This window comes from Phyllobates terribilis, unplaced genomic scaffold (genome assembly GCF_046119375.1).
Source record: "Phyllobates terribilis strain yellow unplaced genomic scaffold, ASM4611937v1 Scaffold_5__5_contigs__length_657084704, whole genome shotgun sequence".
Taxonomy (NCBI): Eukaryota; Metazoa; Chordata; class Amphibia; order Anura; family Dendrobatidae; genus Phyllobates; species Phyllobates terribilis.
Genome location: NW_027362765.1, coordinates 139,717,701 through 139,723,700, shown reverse-complemented (window position 1 = coordinate 139,723,700; position 6,000 = coordinate 139,717,701).

The window sequence follows — 6,000 nt, the reverse complement described above, 5'->3', positions numbered from 1 at the left end:
ATGTAGTATTACACCAGGAAAGGAAGTTGAATGGAGCACTTTTTCTCTATGACTCGAGAAATTCCTAATGAGAAAACAGATTTTGTAAACCAGACAACATTTTTAACCCATAATCCCCTACAGAATAAAAACATTTAATAGCATGCATAAATTGTCCAGATCATATGCTCTTTGCACAGAGTAATGTAAATTCCAATGTGGCTGGAGATGGGCGGTTATTAACATATTATATCTGTGTCACTAGCATCAGATTATCATGTCCTGGTAATGTTGATTGTTGTCTTTAACAAAAGCGCTGCCCCCCGGGAATGTTCTCATAGAAGATGTAATTACTCATAAACTCCCACTTATTGAAGGAATCCAGCTTTCAGCTTTGAGGAAAGGGTAGCATGGCAGTGCTAATCAATGTTTATCATGACACATATTGTATATATATATATATATATATATATATATATATATATATTTATATATATATATATTAGCAATCGTTCATGTTCTTTAGTAAATGAACCATGCCAATGTTATATGAGGATATTCTGTTGCAATAATAATCTAAATTAAATTAGGAAATTATCAATTCCAGTCTGAATAATGTTCTTCATACTACACTAGTATTATATCTACTAAACAGAGCATGGCTCGGCTTCAAAAAACATCCCTCGCTCTGGAGGACCCAGTGTGCAATCCTTTATGTCTCCTGGGGGCATGCTATAGGGGAATTAAACACTTGCTGCCCGATCCTCCCATAATTAAAACAAATACAGTATCTTTGAGAAGCACTGGTTTTTAATAGAAGCGCAACAGATGATACTAGTATGTTATTGCAGGTGTTGAGAAGTGTGCCTGGGGCAGTGGAATGCTGTGACTTTAAAGTTAACACTGTATGTCGCAATGGTCCAGCTATATGAATGGCCAATTGTAAGTGGATTAACCATCCCCTGGTCTGGAGTCCAAAGACCTTAACAGACAGGGTAACAGCGATCCTCCACTTTCACGTGTAGAGCTGCAAATGGTTACTTAAACGGAATCTGTCAGTAGGATCAACCCTCCTTAGCCGTCTATATGTAGGTCTTAGGAAAGTGAATAAAGTAATACCTTTATAACTGCGATCTGACCTCTTATTTCTGAGAAATCCATGTTTTTCTTAACATGTAAATGAGCTGTTAACCCCTTAACCCCCGAGGGTGGTTTGCACATTAATGACCAGGCCAATGTTTACAATTCTGACCACTGTCACTTTATGAGGTAATTACTCTGGAACGCTTCAACGGATCCCCCTGATTCTGAGACTGTTTTTTCGTGACATATTGTACTTCATGATAGTGGTAAAATTTCTTCGATATCACTTGCGTTTATTTGTGAAAAAAATGGAAATTTGGCGAAAATTTTGAAAATTGTGCAATTTTCAAAATTTGAATTTTTATGCCCTTAAATCAGAGAGATATGTCACACAGAATAGTTAATAAATAACAGTTTCCACATGTCTACTTTACATCAGCACAATTTTGGAACCAAAATTTTTTTTTTGTTAGGGAGCTATAAGGGTTAAAAGTTGACCAGCGATTTCTCATTTTTCCAACAAAATTTACAAAACCATTTTTTTAGGGACCACATCAAATTTGAAGTCACTTTGAGAGGTCTTTATGACAGAAAATACCCAAAAGTGACACCATTCTAAAAACTGCACCCCTCAAGGTGCTCAAAACCACATTCAAGAACTTTATTAACCCTTCAGGTGCTTCACAGGAATTTTTGGAATGTGGAAGAAAAAAATGAACATTTAACTTTTTTCACAAAAATGTTACTTTAGACCCAATTTTTTTTATTTTCGCAGGGGTAACAAGAAAAAATGCATCACAAAATTTGTTGTGCAATTTCCCCTGGGCACGCAGATCCCCCATATGTGGAGAAAAAACACTGTTTGGGCACACGGCAGGGCTCGGAAGGGAAGGAGCGCCATTTGACTTTTTGATTGTAAAATTTGCTTGAATAATTAGCGGACGCCATGTTGCGTTTGGAGAGCCCCTGATGTGCCTAAACAATTTGAGCCGATTTTCCATTCAATTTGTTAGTGGACACCATGTTGAGTTTGGAGAGCCCCTGATGTGCCTAAACAGTGGAGCTCCCCCACAAGTGACCCCATTTTGGAAACTATACCCCTCAAGGATTTTATTAAGGGGTATAGTGAACATTTTGAACCCAGAGGTACAACACAGAATTTGATAACATTAGGTCATCATATTGAATAAGTTGTCATTACTCTTGAGTGCAAGTGCTCGCTACTTGAGTTTGCATCGGGAACTCAGGTATGCACCATGTATCACGGGTGCTCAAGTGAAATGCTCGAGTCCCCGCCCGCATGTTTCACGGTTATTAACCACCCCAAAAAAAACATGCGGGGATTGCTCGTGTATGGCAGGCAATCCCCGCGAGTTTTTTTTGGCCGTGAAGCATATGGGGCGGAGACTCGAGCACCCGCGATACTCAGTGCATACCCGAGCACCCGGTGCAAACTCAAGTAGCGAGCACTTGCGTTCAACACTAGTTGCCATGTCATCATCTTTTTTTTTTTTTTTTTTTTTTACTTTTGAAAAAAAAAAAACAACCCCAACCCTAACATTAGCACAACCCCAACCCCAGCCCTAGCGTTTATTTTTTACGTCGTTCCTCGTGCGGTATAAGTGACGAGATTACTTTATTCTTCGAGTCGGTGCGATTACAGCGATACCAGAATGATATCAGGTTTTTATGATTGACAGCTGTCACACACTAAAAGACACATATTTTGTAAAATCTAGTTTTTGCATCGCTTTATTCTGAGAGCTATAACTTTTTGAATTTTCGGATGATGGAGCTGTATGGCGGCTTGTTTTTTGTGGGACGAGATGACGTTTTCAGCGATACTATTTTTATTTATATTCGTCTTTTTGATCGCGTGTTATTCCATTTTTTGTTTGGCGGTATGATGAGAAAGCATTGTTTTTTGCTTCGTTTTTTATTTATTTTTTTTACTGTGTTTACTGAAGGGGTTAACTAGTGGAACAGTTTTCTAGGTCAGGTCGTTACGGACGTGGCGATACCAAATATGTGTACTTTTATTGTTTGTTTTGTTTTTTTTTCATAATAATATTTATGGATGGGTACATTATATTTTTATTTTTAGTGGATTATTTTTTCATTTTTTTTTATATTTTTACAATTTTTTTTAATTTTTTTTTCACTTTCTAGGAGTTTTTACACTTTTTTACTTTGTCCCACTTTTTTTATTCTGATCGCCTGCATAGCATAGGGATGGAGCACCATCCCTGTGCCATGCAGGCAGGCAGCGCTGCAGAGTGATAAGATTGTTTTGTCATGCACTGCGCATTTCCAAACAATCTTACTGCTGTTTGGTGACCCGGATGTTGTCATGACGACATTGGGTCATCATGGCAACACCCGGGAAGCCGCGGCAGACAGCGCTGGAGGCCGGAAGAGGAGGTGAGTATACCGATCACCTCCTCTTAGCCAAGGCAATGCTGCGATCGACTTTGATCGCAGCATTGCAGGGGTTAATGTGCCGGGAGCGGTGCGGGACCGCTCCCTGCACATAGTACCGGGTGTCAGCTGTGACAATCAGCTGACACCCGGCGGCGATCGCGCCCGCACAGCCTGTGTGCGCGCACGATCGCGATGACGTACTAATACGGGTCTGGCTCTTAAGTCCCAGGGCACAGACGTGTATTAGTACATCTAATGTTGTTAAGGGGTTAAGATCTATGGGCTGGACATAGATCACCTAGAGAATCTGCCTCCAAAGCTTATTTTAAATAAAAGGATGCATTACCAGTGTGAGACATATAAATCAGGAGAGCAAGCTGTCCCTCATTACGTGTCTCACACTGGTAATGCCCCCTTTCATGTAAAACAAGCTCTGGAGGCAGATTCTCAGGGAGATCCATATCCTGCCCATAGATCTCAACAGCTCATTTACATATTAAGAAAAATGTGGATTTCTCAGAAATAACATATCAGATCTCAGATATCAAGGTATCAATTTCTTATGACCTACATGCCCATGTCGACTGCTTAGGAGGGTTGGTCCTACTGACAGATTCCCTTTCAGGCAGGGATATGCTTCCACCATTTCTGTCCACAGATTTTAGCCCTCTGTTCATCCGTAGTTCCATAGTAAGAAGTTTCACCATTACATTTTGTTAAAGAGAACCTGTCAGTATGATTTTGTAATGTAAAGTAAATAACTGTAATGGCACTGTAATACAGGTTTAATTGACACCTTTGGTGAAGAAATACACTTTTTTATTGTTCTTCTTTAAACACTATGTGAAGTTTTCTGTTAATTAGATTTCGGTCCAGAGGTCAGACTGTGCACGGGGTCTCCTCCTCCCTGTCTGTGATTCCCTGGCCCCTCCGCCTGCCTCTTCTGTTGGAAAAGGAGATTTCAAACAGAGGAAGTGTGACGCCCAGCTGCGCTTGGTATCACAGATCCTAGAAGGGTGTATTGATAGATTCCTCCACAAGAGGCCCCCATAACCATTCACACATCTCCACCTTCCACCTCAGACCACCAGAGGGAGCCCGTTAGGGATAGATAAATAGGGAAGTTGGAGCCAGGCAGCAGTTAGTCTAGACTGGAGTCTACAGAGAGCAGAAGTCTGTTGAGAGAGTTCCTGCAGTAGAAGCCTGAGAGAGGTTAGTCTGCAGTGGAGCACAGTCGAGACTCGGTTGTAGCTCAGAGAAGTGAGCTTATGTTTGCCGGCGCCATAAGATCGGTGAAGCTCGACAAGCTGCCGTTAGTGTGAATAGCCTAGTGAGGGCCCGAGTAGGCCGAAGGCGAGTGGAGAGTTAGTACATAGGGGGCAGAGGAGCTTAACCAGCTCACCCCGAAGCAGTTACCGGACACTGGGTCCGAAGCTTACCGGGAACTCCACGATCCAGTAAGATATAACCGGAATCTCTGGAGAGGATCGCTAAAGTGCTGATACGTAACAGAGCTAGGAGACACATAGGCCCCGCAGCTAAGGTGCGTGTACTCCAAGAAAAGGCCCTACCACAAGGTCAGCCAGCGCAGGACAGAGACAAAGTTAGGCCTAGCTCCAGGTAGGTCAGAAACTTACTACGCAGAAGCAAGAAACAGGAGGCCCAAAACCCGCTCATTGGGGAGGATCGTGACATGCACCCTTCACCCTACAGTGCTCCGCGATGTGCCTGAATTTCCATCAGTAAAAGGTACTGAAGTGACTATCGTGTCTGTCTCTGTTCTTGCTCGGATCCGGCTGGGTCTCGTCTGTCCTGCATTCCCCTTCATACATTGCCCTGAGGCCTAGCTCCACCTGTGGGGAGCCATACCATTGAGCTGCCTTATCACCAGCCTCAGTGGACTGCGCAGCGCTGGTGATCCTAACCAGATGCCACAGGTGGCGTCACGAACTTTTATAAAATAAACACCTATTAACGCTTTTAAAAAGTGACCCCAGGGTACGGGCCCGGGAGCCGAACACCGCGACATCCCCAAGGCAAAGGCCCGGGTACCGAGTCATCCCCATCCCCTGGGCTAGTCATCTCTCCTGGCATCACGAACAGGATGGCGTGCCCGCTGCAACGACAGAGTGTTGTGCCCATTGCCACCGGGTACTGTGCGCCTTTATTGTGAACTGTGTACGTAAAGTTGTGGTGAAGATTGCCGCCATTGTTGAGTCGCTGAACGAGAAGAAGGGCGTAACTGCGGGAAAATAAGGGGCGTACCTGCAAAAGAGCGCGAAGCCTCGGACACGCCCCATGCCTCGACATCAAATTGGGAAGGACCAGGTCCTGTAAGGAGCGTCGCTGAATGCTCTGACGTAGGACGCAAGCGACGCAAGGTCCTGAAGATGACCGTCACCTGCGGAGCTGCGGCCTACCGGAAGTAAAACTAAAAGGTAGGCCACGGTTAACTAGGGGGGCGCCAAGATGTCCGACGAGCAATAGCAGAACGCCGACATGCCGGTTAACGTCCCT